At 41.0% G+C, this 15,461-nt stretch overlaps 1 protein-coding gene and 1 pseudogene across 2 annotated transcripts in view; one reads left to right on the forward strand and one right to left on the reverse strand.

Annotated features, from left to right (window-relative positions):
• FAT3 (FAT atypical cadherin 3) overlaps nucleotides 1–15,461 on the forward strand; it is a 717,192-nt gene that overhangs the window by 151,156 nt on the left and 550,575 nt on the right. The window lies entirely within an intron of this gene.
• LOC117080388 lies at nucleotides 5,895–6,766 on the reverse strand (annotated as a pseudogene).

The raw sequence follows: 15,461 nt of genomic DNA on the forward strand, positions 1-15,461 counted from the left end.
TGTCCCTCTTCTTCAGTCCAGCATGCCATCATAACCTTGTTACACATATGTATTTGTCAGATTTTTCTGGATTATTGCTATATAACAAACAATTGTGAAGCTTCACTGGCTTATGGAAATATTTTTTTCTTGCCCCAGACTCTGAGGGAACAGCTGAAACAGCACTGTGGCAGACTGGATTGACTTAGGATCTGATCCACGTGTCTTTTTATTCCAGGACCCAGGCTGAAGGAGTACTCACTATCTGGAATATGATGTTCTCAAAGTGAGAGGCAGGGGCTCAAGAGGGCTGGTGCAAACTTGCAGTGCCTCTTAAAGCCTCTATTCAAAACTGGCTCACGCTCCATCGGCCAAAGCAGGTCATGGGGTCAAGCTCAGCACTGTGGAGCAGAAAAGAATATTCCTTGTTATGTCCTAAATGTTTGTGCACCCCTCCCCCACCCCCATAACTCATGTTAGAACCTAATAACAAATGTATAGTGTTAAGACGTGAGGCTTTTGGGAAGGGATTGAATCACGAAGATTCCACCCTCATGAATGGGATTAATGTCCCGATAAAAGAGGCTCCAGCTAGCTCCCCTGCTCTTCTGCCATATGAGGACACGTAGCAGGCAGCATCTATGAGGAGCAAGCCCTCTCCAAACACTGCTGGCACCCTGATACTGGACTTCCCAGCTTCTAGAACTGTAAGCAATATATTTCTGTTGCTTACAAATTACCAACAGTGTAAGATTGTAAGGTATTTTTTTTATAGCAACTTAAACTGACTATGACACTCCTCCAGCAGGGGAGAGGGAGAGAGGAGTGAATAGTTACTGAATAATAGAATAGCATGACATAGCGCATGACAACTCTCACAATCGTCTTCGTAAGTTTACTTTAATTGAGCACTGCCTATGTGTAAGGCACTGCGCCAGGCGCTAGTAACACAAAGAGGCACGGGTATAAGAAATGGGTATCTGACAGGTCACAATGCAGATGCAAGAGATGATGCTGGTAACAGTGGCAGCAGTGCTTAACATCTACTGAGCACCATCTGTTTGTGTGCCAAGTTCTGTGCACACTGCTTTAAACAGATGGTCTCATTCAGTCATCCCAGGAGGTATGGACAGTTATTTTCTTATTTTTTTTATATCTGCTGTTATGAGGAAAGACTCACAGGCCCCGTGCCTGTGCATTTACATTTACCTTTCTTTGCATTGAGGCTCTTGAAAGCATTTCCCCAGCATATCTGAGCACAGAATGCTCTTTATTCCAAATGCTTTGATAGACCTAGCAGAGGCTTAGGAGACCTGATGTACTCTTTGAATTCAAATAGACAAACCAAAGAGGTGTTTGAGACACATTAATTACCATCAAGCTAATTACTATATATTGTGAACAGATTATTCCAATAATAAATAAATAAATAAATAAATAAATAAATAATAACTTTATAATTGTGTTCAGAGTTGGGCGAACTCTCTCCCATTCACCTCTCTGATCCATTCTGACTCTTCTTTCTGCTCTGTGCCCAGAGGCTTTTTGGCCAGTGGGCTCTTTTGCTGTCTGACATCTCTTTGTTCAACCAATGGGAACCTAAGAAAGAAGGAGAGCCAGGTCAGGATATTCATCCCTTTGACTCTTTCTACACTGGTTACTGTGGACTGGATGCATCCCTCCACGGATGGGTGGTAACAGTTCCTTGCTGTTACTAGCCCTAGATTACCACACTGTTTTTGTTTTCTTTTGTTTTACTTCTTTAAACTCTGCCCACTCCTTTGCTAATAATCTATTTATTAAATGTTCCTCATTATCCAGTTTGAGTGTGCCATCTGTTTTCCACCAGGACCTTGACTGATAAAATATTTTTCTTATTTAAATATTTCTAAAACAGATTTTAAGTTTTAAAATATTTTGTATACCGACATTTTCTAGCAATTTCTACTACAGTTTCTGTAATACTGCTTTGATGTGTTGGTACATTTCAGTACCAACAGTAGAGAGAGAATACTTATCCAATGCTTTCATTTTGCAAGGTAAGAAAGTGAAACCAGAGGACTATATCTTCCCATCTAACTTATGCTCTCCACATCTTTTCTACCATGAAAGGACAAGTTTTGTTTTGCTAAAGAACCTGTGTCACCAGACAGAAAAAAGAGGGATTTGGCCGGATGGTAGGGTACCAGGATCTTTCAAGCTCTCAAACATTGTGATGCTGTACTTTGATCTTCTACAGGGAAAAGGATTTATTTCAGCTGGTGGCCAAGGAAAGAATAAAGGCAAACAATTGAGTAGCTTTTATTTATTTAGTTCAACTGAAGAACTGTTCGCTAGCTGCCAGTGCTGAGTCTAATATTCTTTGTCCAAAGCCTCTAATCATCATAGTCAAGAGTGGGTGAGTGAAAATCAAGAAATGGAAGAGCTGTATTGTTTGAAAAATGAGGAGCTCTTTGTCATTGAAGAAACCATTAGCTTCAGCCGAGATATTTAAAAGAGTGATTAATTCCTATAGTAGCATATCTCTTGCATAATGTAATATAATATAAACTTATTTTGTCTCATATTCAGAAGCACTAGAAATCATATTTTGTCTTATAGCTGGTTGTTAATCTTTCCAACTTCTTTTCCCCAAACTTGCCTGGCAACTCCTCTTTGACAAGTTGAGGAGTAAGACAGATATTATTTGGTGACTTTGGTTTAATTCATGACAAATCCACACTAAATGGCGTCCCCTGTCCTCATTCTTTTTTTTGAGATGATATTTTTACTCTCGCCCATCTAAATCAAAAGAGGCTTGTTGCATTTTGGCCCAGGCTTGCCCTTAAATTTTCCCCTTGAGACCCAAGCAGGCAAGGGAGAGGAATGAAGTTATGATCAAGTGACAGCAGAAACTTTTCTTGGCTCTAGACTTTCTGGCCATAATTATTCGAGAGAAAAAAAATAATGTTTCCCTGAGGAGTCCTGAACACTCTACAACATTCTGATGAACTTCGTAGTTGTCATGTAAGCCAGGTGGGAGAAAGGATTAGAAGCTTCTGGAAAATCATAAACGGCATGTTTTTATTACTCTTTTCAGCAGGTGCCTTCTTCTTGACCTTTTGTTAACTGTGGGCTGAGGCAATTTAGGTTTTAATAGAGTACTGTCGGTTCAAATCTGTAATTATGTCTGCATTGTGTATCAGGCTTGAACTGCTATTGTCTCTGTATAACTAGTAAATGATAAAAATAATGACAGTCATAAAGAGGTAATCCAAACAGGTTGGCAAACCTACAACCTGGAAACCTGGGTCGTCTTTTCTCTGTATGCAGTCTTCCTTTTATATTTAATAATAGACGTTTTCGATGGCTTACCAGCCCATCAGGTCAGGGTCCTCATTTCCCCAGTGCCAAGTGATGCTGTGTTATTTCAGAATCCTAGTAAGCACAGATTACCAAAACTACCAGATTATTGCTGCATGAATTTGTGGCTCTCCAGAAGGCAGTGGGATAAATTTATTGTCCTTCATGACTTCAGATAGCTTGCATATCATTTCAGTCTTCTAAGAATGGTTTTCTGCTAGTGTTTTGTATGCACATTGAAAGATACTTTTATTTATCATTACAGTTGGAAGAATTATAGAGTTTGATAAATATTTATGTGATGCCACTACATTCACAATGTTTCAATGAAAAGAAAATGAAATGAAAATTAAAATGGGCTGTAGTCTGTATTTGTCACTTGCCAGTTTTTATGAAAGCATGTCTTATCAACAGACAGAATCTACAAAGAGTTGTGTGTAGGATTCAGTTCGATTTATATTAAATTCTGGGCATTGGTATACGAGTTATTGAATATAATAGGACTCTCGAAATTTTCCCATTGGATGTTGTAGGACTTAGCGGCTCCTCTGGGTCACTCTTTGTGATTAAATTCACAGATTTTCATTTGCATAACATAGTTAATATTCTAGTTGGTTTTAAAAAGCAGTATGCTGGTGAGAATAATACTGAGTAAAATAACAGATCGAATATGAAATGTCTTGAACTGAAAGTGAATAAAATTTGAAAGAATTAAAATAAAAGGCCAAGCACAGCGGCTCATGCCTGTAATCCTAGCTGTTTGGGAGGCCAAGGCAGGAGGATCGCTTGAGCCCAGGAGTTCATGACTAGCCTGGGCAACAAAGTAAGATCTCACCTGTACCAAAAATGAAATAAAAAATAAAAAATTTAGCTGGGCATGGTGGCGTGCACCTGTGGTCCCAGCTACATGGGAGACTGAGGTGGGAGGATCACTTGTGCCTAGGAGGTTGAGGGTGCAGTGAGCCATGTTTGTGCCATAGCACTCCAGCTTGGGTGACAGAGTGAGACCCTATATCGAAAACAAACAAACAAACAAATGAATTAAGATAAAAGTTTGAGGTACACACACATACCCTAAAAGATACGGCAAATGGTAAAAAAACAAGAAACAAAAACAAAACAAAACAAAAAAACAGAGACTTTGTAGTTACCTTCAAGATGTGTAAAACAGAGTTTAATTCATTTTTGTGATTTTTTTTCTTCCATTTGCTTCCTTAAAAGCCTGCCTTTCTTTTTTTTTTTTTTTTTTTTTTTTTGAGACGGAGTCTCGCTCTGTCACCCAAGCTGGAGTGCACTGGCCAGATCTCAGCTCACTGCAAGCTCCGCCTCCCGGGTTCACACCATTCTCCTGCCTCAGCCTCCTGAGTAGCTGGGACTACAGGCGCCCGCCACCTCACCCGGCTAGTTTTTTTTTTTTTTGTATTTTTTAGTAGAGACGGGGTTTCACCGTGTTAGCCAGGATGGTCTCGATCTCCTGACCTTGTGATCCGCCCGCCTCGGCCTCCCAAAGTGCTGGGATTACAGGCTTGAGCCACCGCGCCCGGCCAAAAGCCTGCCTTTCTTCCTTTTCCCCTTCCTTTTTCCTTTTTCTTGACCTCTACTTCTTCCTTCTCTCATTTCCACATTTATCATGCACCTGCTCTCTGTTGTTATAGAGCTTTGAACTGAAGAGGATGTAAAGATGATGTTTTAAATTGTACATCATTCCTTTATTATACTGATCTGGAAAAAGAACTTAGTACAGTTGTGCTCAAATGAACACTGGGCCTATGTAGCAGGGCCAAGCAACTAGAATATGATTCAGAAATCAGTCAGTGAAAGACACACTTAGGACCAAGAGGCATTTCACAGCCATGAAACAAGGTGGGGGAGAGATTCTAAAATAAACAGCAGGAGGCACTCCTACCTCGCACAGGTCAAGGAGCTTATCCCATATTGGTGTGATGACCACATGTGGGACTATTTCAACTGCCACAAGAAACCCCAGAAAGGTTATTGTTTTGGGTTATTTATATACACTATACTTTTATAAAAGTAAAGGTAACACATACACTAAAGTCAGGATTGATCTCAACCTTCTGGAGCCAGCTTCTCTGGGGTGAGGGAGGAAAGAGTTGTTTGTCACATCGCCATACAGGTTGCATTCATCTTCCACTGAGTGACTAGAGCCCCCAGGCAATGGCCTGACTCTGAAGAGCACAGGACTGGCTCCAGGAATAGATCGGCTCTTTCTTCTCCACATTGGCCATGACTTAGAATGGTTCCTCCCCACAAGTCCTTAGTAAACAAAGCACTGGCAAAAACCCAAGTCACTACCTTTCAAGTCTCTTGGAAAAGGAGAACTTTTCCTCAGTTTGGACTGATAACCCATGCCCTAGAAGTGTTATTCTGACTAGGTGGTAAAGGGAGTGGCTACAGGAGACAAAATGGCTAAAATGTAAATGAGAGCCACTGGTCCCCATCTGCAGTTACAATTACAGATGAGCTTGGTGTGACATGTGCAGGAGGGAGGTGCACAGGGATGTGACAGACAGGGAGGGTGCTCTTGGGGACAGTAGCCTGCCCGCCAGCCCTCACTTCTTGGCCTTGCCCTCGGCAGCCACAGTTTCCATGGCTTTACCCATGGTCTCTTCATCCCCCAAGAGCTGCATGCACCTGATGGGCTTCAAGTCCTTGTCCAATTCATAGATAATGGGGATAACCAGTTGACAGGTTCAGCTCCATGATAGCCTCTTCAGAGACCTTCCAGATGCTTGACAGTGGTTGGGAGGCTATTTCCATGGGCTTCAGTCAGTACCCATTTCCCCTCCTTGATCTGAGGAGCTATTTCTTCATTCCAAAAGAGCAGAGCTCTGGTGGTAGCATCATTCAGACTCTCCCAGGAGGGTAGCTGATCTTCAGTGAGGTATGCATACCTGTGATCCTTACTGATGTTGCTGTAGAAAGGATGGTTGGGCTTCATCAGAGGTGGTGGGACATCACAGGAACACCTCCAGATCTTTACCTGGGCCTCACCATGCTTTGCAGCAGTTTCTGCTTTATTGACTGCCGTCAGACACCCATAGTGCCCTTATTGAGGTGTCAAGTCCTCATTACTGGCAGCCACATCTGATCAGTGGCATCTAGCACTGTCCGGATAGTCAAGATCACTCTCTTCTGCACTGAGGAGAAGCAGATATCAAATTCAGAGCCAGCATCCCCCAGTGCCTGCCTGCAGTACTTTGCTTCCTCGTGGCCTGCCGGGCTCAGGTTGGCATTGTACCAGCCACTGAAGCAGTTCTCCGGGTTCCACATGCTCTCTCTGTGGTGGATCAGCACCAGCTTGTAGGGAGCCATGGTGGTTGTCTGGGCATGTGGTGCCAACTGGTACAGATGATTAAATGAAGAACTGGTAGTAGAGGCTGGGCATGGTGGTGCACAGCTGTAATTCCAGCACTTTGGGAGGCCAAAGCAGGAAGATTGCTTGAGCCCAGGCATTCAAGATCAACCTGGGCAATATAGTGAGACCCTCTCTCTAAAATTAAATAAATAAATAAATACATAAATAAGGTGGGCATGGTGGCACACTCACCTATAGTCCCAGCTAGTGGGGCAGGGGAGGGCTAACATGGAAAGTTCACGTAAGCCTGGAAAATTGAGGCAGCAGTGAGCTGTGATCATGCCACTACAGTCCAGCTTGGATGACAGAGTAAGGCCTTGCCTCAAAAAAAAAATTAAAAAATTAAAAAAACTTATAGTAGAGACAGAAAAGCATGTAATCTAATTGTATAGCATGTGATACAACATAAATGAGTGTCTTCTACTGATCATTCATCATGTTCCCTGTGGCCTTAGTGTCATCCTTCGGCATTGTGGAATGAGTTTTACAAATTCCAGTTGGAGACACAACAGTATGAAGGATAACTAGAGCACTGAAGTGAGTTGATAATGCTATATAAGCAAGGGTTAATTGTCGAGGAATGCCTAATCCCAGAAATGAATCCCAGTTTTGTGGGGCTTGAAGCTCATACTATTTCAAATGCCTGCTTTGAGAAAAAGAATAAGTCATAAGAACAAAGTTGTGTTTGTTTAGAACAAGGAAAACAATCACAGCAACTTAAAAGTTTGAAAGTCAACAAATATGACAGATATCACAAAACTCAGAAGAATAACAGTGTTTTTTTAAATGCCTGACAAACATCTCTAATGCTTTTTTTCTTACATTTTTGGGTTGAAATTTTGCTTGATTGCCTTCCCCTAGGATAACAATTTTGTAATCATTGCCATAGAAAATAAGAAAGATTATTTAATTTTTTCACCAGTGTGTTTGACTGAAATTTGTGTTTTTTATTATTGAGAGTTTAGAACCATTTCTCCAAAGTCACAACTTGTTATTTTTAATCACATGTCAATTTTTAATATTCTGTCAAATTTGGAAAAACCTCTATCAAGTTTCTTTTTCATACAAACTGTTACAGATACTCTTACTATTAATAATACTGCTACAAGTCTGTGTTCCATAAAAAACAACGACAACAACAACAACAAAAACTAGTAATTTCTGTGTCTGTGAGTTTTGTCAACAAAAGAAAAATTTTACAGTGCATTTTTAACTTGTATGCCACATCATCCAGGAGAGAACTTTCGTTTTGACTCTGTAGGCAAGAACCACGTCTTCTAGTGACAAGTTTACATGTCTAATCATTTGGTAGTTTTCCACAGAATAGCTTCTGGCTCTGTTCATTTTAGTCTAATTTCTCCTCCACCACTGCCGTAATTCTAGTGCCACCCACCTCAGGTTATATTCATATGGTGATACCAATTTTGGTCTTACTTCCATGCTAAAATGCTGGGTGTCTCAGTGCAATGGATAGTGGGAGTGTTTTTGGAAGCCATTTCTACACTGGAATGGCTAACAACAGTGTGTGTGTATATATATATATATATATATATATATATATATAATTGAAGATGAGTCATATAAATAATCCCACTAAATGAAAATTAAATGTATCCTCGACTTAATTCTCTTTTAGACAGATCTCCATACTGGCTGCAACCACTTCACGTAATGTGATGTAAAATGTAATCAAGGGGAAAGAGAATAGAAGTTTTGAATTGATCTGGTTAAAATATATTTTGCTGGCGGGCACGGTGGCTAAAGCCTGTAATCCCAGCACTTTGGGAGGCTGAGATGGGCGGATCACGAGGTCAGGAGATTGAGACCATCCTAGCTAACACAGTGAAACCCCGTCTCTACTAAAAAATACAAAAAACTAGCCGGGCGAGGTGGCGGGCGCCTGTAGTCCCAGCTACTTGGGAGGCTGAGGCAGGAGAATGGCATAAACCCACTTCCTGAGATCTGGCCACTGCACCCCAGCCTAGGCAACAGAGTGAGGCTCCAAGGAGAATCATTGTTAGGATCCTCCTTGGAGCTTGGAAGTATTGGCTTTAATAGCTTCATGTTAAATCTGCATCTGCCCAGCAATACTGGTAAATGAACATTTTTCTGAAAGAAGTCTTTAATGTCATTGGAGGAAGTGTCTGAGCTGGGCCAGGCCACACAGTCTAGTCCTGATTTTAAGATTGATGCCAAAGACAACCAGACCAGGTTTTAGGTTGTTGCTTCTCTTGTATATTATTGAACCAACAGACAAATGGTGCTAAGGACGTAGACCAAGTTTGTATGTGAGTGAATCTGACTCTTTGGGGTCTCTATGTTGCTTGAGGAGGTGCCCTGGAAATTCTGTAGCTAAAGCAGCCTTTGAAGAATAAGAAATCTGCAAGGTCTTGAGAGGCCAAGGTGGGCAGATAATGAGGTCAAGAGATCGAGACCATCCTGGCCAACATGGTGAAACCTGTCTCTACTAAAAATACAAAAATTAGCTGGGCATGGTGGCGTGCGCCTGTAGTCCCAGCTGCTCGGGAAGCTGAGGCAGGAGAATTGCTTGAACCTGAGAGGCAGAGGTTGCAGTGAGCCAAGATTGTGCCACTGCACTCTAGCCTGGTTACAGAGCAAAACTCTGTCTCAAAAAAATAAAAAAATAAAATCTGTAAGTTCAGTAGTGTAGAGCTTTGGTCTCACTGCTTTTTTGGAGCAGTTGGCTGTTGAAAGAATTGCATTGTTTCTTGGGCCCACTCTTACTCATAAAATATCTTTGGGCGGTCACCAGTAACAATATACCAGCATCCAGGAAGCACACTAAGAGGGCCTTTAAGAGCTGCACTAATAACTGTCCCAGAGTTCTTTGACTCAGACTCATTCTCCATATTGTAAAAGTGTAACTTGAGGGTTTCCCCTAAATTATAAGGAGTTTCAATTAATCATAATTTGCACATTATTGTTGAAATTTACTATAAATAATCTAACTTATACTCTATATATTAGTAGCATATCTTAGAATCCATAATTTCCATCCCTGTGGGCCGTTGGTTTGGTAGGATGCTTCTGATTTCATTGACTAAACTCTAGATAAAGCACCATGATTATTAAAAAGAAACATTATTTTGAGGTCAGCTTTGAAAGGAAATTCTTTACTCAGGCTATGCAAGTATGAGCTCTGAGGTTGTGAATGGGGCTGTGAAGATGGAAAGTGAGGTTAGTCTTCTTCACGTGTGTTGGTCCTCTGTCCTCATATATGTGTCACACATCTCTCCCTGATCCTGGATAGAGTTAGGTATTTCTTTCTCATACCTTCAGGATACTTCTAATAGAATATTTGATTAATAAAGGAATAATGATTAAACTGAATAAGCCTTGAAATAAAAACACAGTTATTAAATATTGGATAACCATTTTATACAATAGTGCTTTAGATGCTAAAATATCAGGTGTACTCTTTCTTTCATCTGACTGCTATTTTATCCTAGACTGATATTTATCCTAGGAGGTAAACCATCAGAAATGGAGTGAGTTTGAGTTTTGTTTATGGTCACTAAACTCTTGTGTTTCACAACTGAGATAGTGTAGATGCTCAAGGGTGTACAGGAATACAGCATGACTCAAACATGGATAATAATACTTTAGCTCATTTAGAACGTCAAAATTTGGTAATATATGTTCAAGAACCAAGATGTAAGCAATAATGACTATTGGGAGCTTTCTACAGAGTTTGCACTAATATACATTAACTCTGTTGTTTTTATTCAGTCCCTACTTACTTTCACTTTGCACACAATTCTAATAAGATATATTTCCTGGTATATAATCCTCTAACGTTTTAGAAATTGCAAAGTGGAGATATTTCAGTAGATGGTCATACAGCAGTTGGAAATAACCCCATAAATCAGGCAGCAGGAGAAAGAGATTGCTAACTCTCATTGCGTGTTTTTCTGTGCCAGGTGTTAAATAAGTATTGATTCATTTTCTTTTCACAAGGATTCTATGGTGTATGTACTCTGATTATCCACATCTTATGAATGAGAAACAAAAACTTGATTTTAAATTTCTTGTCGAAGTTCTCACAGCTTGTGGTGGAGCTGGGATTTGCAGGAGGCAAGTCAGAACCAGTCTGAAGGCTTAATGTTGGGACTTCAGACATTTTCAGAATAAACAGCCCTAAGTACCTCCTTAAGGACTTTAAGCTCAGGCCAGGTGCACTGGCTCATGCCTGTAATCCTAGCACTTTGGGAAGCCGAAGTGGGTGGATCACTTGAGTCCAGGAGTTCGAGACCGGTCTTGCCAACATGGTGAAGCCCCATCCCTGCTAGAAAATACAAAAATTAGCCAAGTGTGGTGACGCATGCCTGTAATCCCAACAACTCAGGAGGCTGTTTGCTTGAACCCTGGAGGTGGAGGTTGCAGTGAGCCAAGATGGTGCCACTGTGCTCCAGCTTGGACAACAGAGCAGGACTCTGTACCCCCCACCCCCACAAAAGGAAGGCTTTAAGCCCAAAGAGTGCTCATCGCTTCATTCCCATGCAGCATAATAGCTCGGTGATGATTGTAATGAAGTTGGAATCATTGTTAAGGTCCAAGTTCCCTAGAAACAGAATATGAAGGACAAGTTACAGTACATACTAAGACTAATCACAGGGAGCAAGAGTGAGGAAAAAGAAGTCATATGGGATGAAATGGAGACCACATATAAATTGGTGTGTTTTTATGTTGGTCACAGCTTCACAACAATACTCAGCCTGCTTTCAGTTGCTCCGCCTGTCTCCAGAAAGGGCACTGAGAACCACTCTATTTTGGACCATTTAGCCTGGGGTTGGAAGGAAGGGGAAGCAGTTTCTCTGCTGCCTCCTGCCCATTTCTGGCATTTTATTGGCCAAATCTGCCACATAGGCCCTTAAGTCACAAAACTTCTGGGAAATACTAGTGGGAAGCCAGTACTTCTGAGGGTACCGTCTGGTCAGTGTTCACATTACTATCTCTCTTTTATCAATGAGTACTGGATTGGGGGGCTTCCTTATTCTGTGGCAGGAGCAAGAGAGTTCTTATTAGGGAGTAGGGTGAACATCGATGTTTAGGTGTCTGTGGTACAGGTTGGCCTGAGCACATCTTGGTGGTGCACAAACTGGACCTGGAAAGAGAATTACAATGCACTTTGGAAAAATTTTGTAAATCAAGCATGGATAACTAAGCAAAACAAAACAAAGCCCATAAAATTATGATAACCATCTGACAGGCTGCTCAACTACTTGGAAAACTCAAATGCGCAAAATGGCACATTTCCCAAGGGTTCTGGTTTGTCAAGGTTTTGTGATTTCTGTGTCTCTGGAACCTGGACTGCTTAGAACTACAAAGAGGAAAAGTGGCAGCATTTTACATTCTTGATTGACATGGGCAAACTTTTTTTTTTTTTTTTTTTTCTGAGACAGAGTTTCGCTCTGTCATCCCGGCGGGAGTGCAGTGGCCTGATCTCGGCTCACTGCAAGCTCCGCCTCCCGGGTTCATGCCATTCTCCTGCCTCGGCCTCCTGAGTAGCTGGGACTACAGGTGCTCGCCACCACACCTTGCTAATTTTTTGTATTTTTAGTAGAGACAGGGTTTCACCATGTTAACCAGGATGGTCTGGATCTCCTGACCTCGTGGTCCACCCGCCTCAGCCTCCTAAAGTGCTGGGATTACAGGCATGAGCCAACGTGCCCAACCGGCAAATGATTTTTTAAAAAGCCCCCATCCTTTCTAGCAAGTATCCAAAGTCAGAGCACTATTTTATGGAATGTACGTGTGTGAATTCATGAGCTGGAAATTGGGAGGGAAGTAGGGCTACAGTGAAGGAGTTTGAGAGTTTCATCTGCTGGACTTATTTTTCCATCTTCCTTCCTAGTCACAATATAGTAATCGTCTTTATTGTCCTCTACCTTCTCCTCCTCCTTAGCACCATCACCATCATCTAGTCCTTACCGAGAGCTTGTTATGTGCTAGATACTCTGCAAGGTGTTTCATGTACTTGAGCTCATTCATGCCTCACATTAAACTTATAAGGTAGGTACTCTTATTGCTCTAAATTTGTGGGCATGGGAACTGAAATTTAGAGAAGTGAAATAATTTGCCCAGGTCCACAGAACTACTAACAGAGCCAAGGCTATAACTCAGCCTCGTCTAAATCCATGGTTCTATCTCTTGTCCCGACCACATACTGCGCTTGGAGTAGGTATGTTTGGATCTTTTTGTGCACATTTTTGTGTCTACCTTGTGCATTCTGTTTTCTCATGTGCCTTTGTTGATAGGAGCTTAAAGGGAATATCTGTAATATTCAGTACAATATGTATTATATATTATGCAATATGTAGTATATGATGTTATAATGAACACGTGATGAACTCCTACAATATTCTAGGCACTGAGTTAAAAGAGTGATCCAAGTAGGCAAAAATCTTTATTCTTGTAACATTCTGTATTAGGCAGGGTTTCCAGAGAGACAGAACCAGTAAAGATAATGTACACACACACACACAACACACACACACACACACACAGAGAGAGAGAGCGACATAGATATATATGGATATGGATGTATGAGAGGGGATTTATTAGGGGGATTGGCTCATGTGATTATGGCAGCTAAGTTCTAAGAGAGTCCATCTATAAGCTGGAGAACGAGGGATGCCAGTAGCATCAATTCAAGTAGGGTCAATTCAAGTTCAAAAGCCTCAGAACCAGGGGAGACTATGATATAACTCTCAACCTGCGGCCAAAGGCCTCTCAGAGAGAGAGAGAGAGAATGAGAATTTGCTTTCCCTCTGCCTTTTTGTTCTATCTGGGTTCCCAGCTAGGTGGTTGGTGCCCACCCACATTGGATGAGGATGAATCTTCCTTACTTAGCCCACTGACTCAAATGTCAGTCTCTTGCAAAACACCGTCACTAACATACCCAGAAATGATGCTTTTTCACCTATCTTGGTATCTCTTAATCCAGTCAAGTTAACACCTAAAATTAAGCATTGCATATTCTAGTGGGGATATTGCACTTAAAACCATCTATCTTATCATACATTATACATGTTTTTCTTGATTATTATTGAGTGCTAAGCAGAAAAATAATGCAATTGAAGGATCAAGAAATTGTACAGGTGGTGGTGGGTTCCAAGGAAGGCCTCACTAGGGAGAGACGACCTCTGGATAAAGTCCTGAAGAAATTTTAGATTTGTTACCTGGTATTTTAACTTGCAGGAAGGCAAGAAAGATGGAGAATAAGTTTGACTGATTGCCACAAACTCTGATAACTACTCTTTGTGATTTAAAAACCCATTATGAACTGTAGAAAGAATGTAATTTGAAATACACAATTATAAATGCAGATTTGTTAAGCATAGAAGTAACCTTTTTAAAACTATTTAACAGTGAATCTAAAGTTGTGATGTAAATGGACCCCATCTCAAACTTCCCTTCACTTCATCATGTCTGTACCATAAGAGGAAAAACACTGTCTCTACCCTTTACTCTTGTTAATTGTGTGCATATATCCCATCTTCCTTCTGAAGTTCCATTTTCCTTAATACCGTCTTATAGCAGTTGTTATTTTTATTATTGTCCAATGTTTAAACATGACTTAAAGTTGAACTGAAGAGCTGCTATGTCAGGCATGTTGTCTGAATTGCTGGGCATGGAGCTAGCTCTCTGGTTTAGAGGAATTCCGTTTTAGTTGGGAGCGTAAAACATTCATGCAGAGAAAGTGGAAGTATGCTGACTTGTTTAATAAAACATATGCACGTGTGCATGCACACACACACACACACACCCCATACCTAAATTAGTAATTGTCAAATAATTAGAATGATTTAATATATATCCTGTTAAACTTATTATATAATTGGATTTTTCTGAGACAGGGTCACTCTGTCTCTGTCTCCCAAGATGCAGGCTGGAGTGCAGTTTTGGGGTCATAGCTTACTGCTGCCTCAAACTCCTGGGCTCAAGTGATCTCCCACTTCATTCTTCCAAGGAGCTAGCACTACAGATGCATGCCACCACTCTCAACTAATTTATTTTTATTTTTATCTTTGTAGAGATATGGTCTTGCCATGTTGCCCAGGCTGGTTGTGAACTCCTAGGCTCAAACGATCCTCCTGCCTTGGCCTCCCAAGTAGCCGAGATTACAGGTGTCAGCCACCGCACCCCGTCTAGAGTCGGATTTTGTAAAAATTGTTTAAGGATTCTTTGGAGCCTTGAGTTGAGGCTCCATGAGCCTTGAGTTGAACCATGCCCATGGTTGATGTTTGAGGAAGATGAGACTTAGGGAGATGAAGTTATTTTCCCTTAGCCCCAGGGATAGTCAGTGGCACAACTGAGCCTTGAACCTAGGACTTGTAAGCATGGGTACTATTTTGTTCAATGTTCTCTTAATAGTTTAGCAGGTCCTTTTGAGGTCTTAGGTTTTCATTGTTAGCTGTATTTATTACTGAGACATGGAGTTACTGACATGGTTGTAAGTAAGCATCACCTTTTATTAGATGCCGATGCCAGAGTTGACTTTGTGTGCACTTTATACTTATATTGTGATATGTTTGGTGACCATCCTTTATGGTATTTTACAACTCGGTAGTTCATATTTTGTTGTTTACTGACCTAAAAAAATCATTTGAAGCAAAGATGAAAGCACATTTTCTTTTATCACACGTTTTCTGCTTTTACTCACAGAACTCTTTAAATTAAGTCATTAACATATGCAAACACTTCTTTTCCCAAAGTGTTTTTCTACTCTGCAATTATT

This window comes from Trachypithecus francoisi, unplaced genomic scaffold (assembly GCF_009764315.1).
Source record: "Trachypithecus francoisi isolate TF-2019V2 unplaced genomic scaffold, Tfra_2.0 Lachesis_group8, whole genome shotgun sequence".
NCBI classification, from domain to species: Eukaryota; Metazoa; Chordata; class Mammalia; order Primates; family Cercopithecidae; genus Trachypithecus; species Trachypithecus francoisi.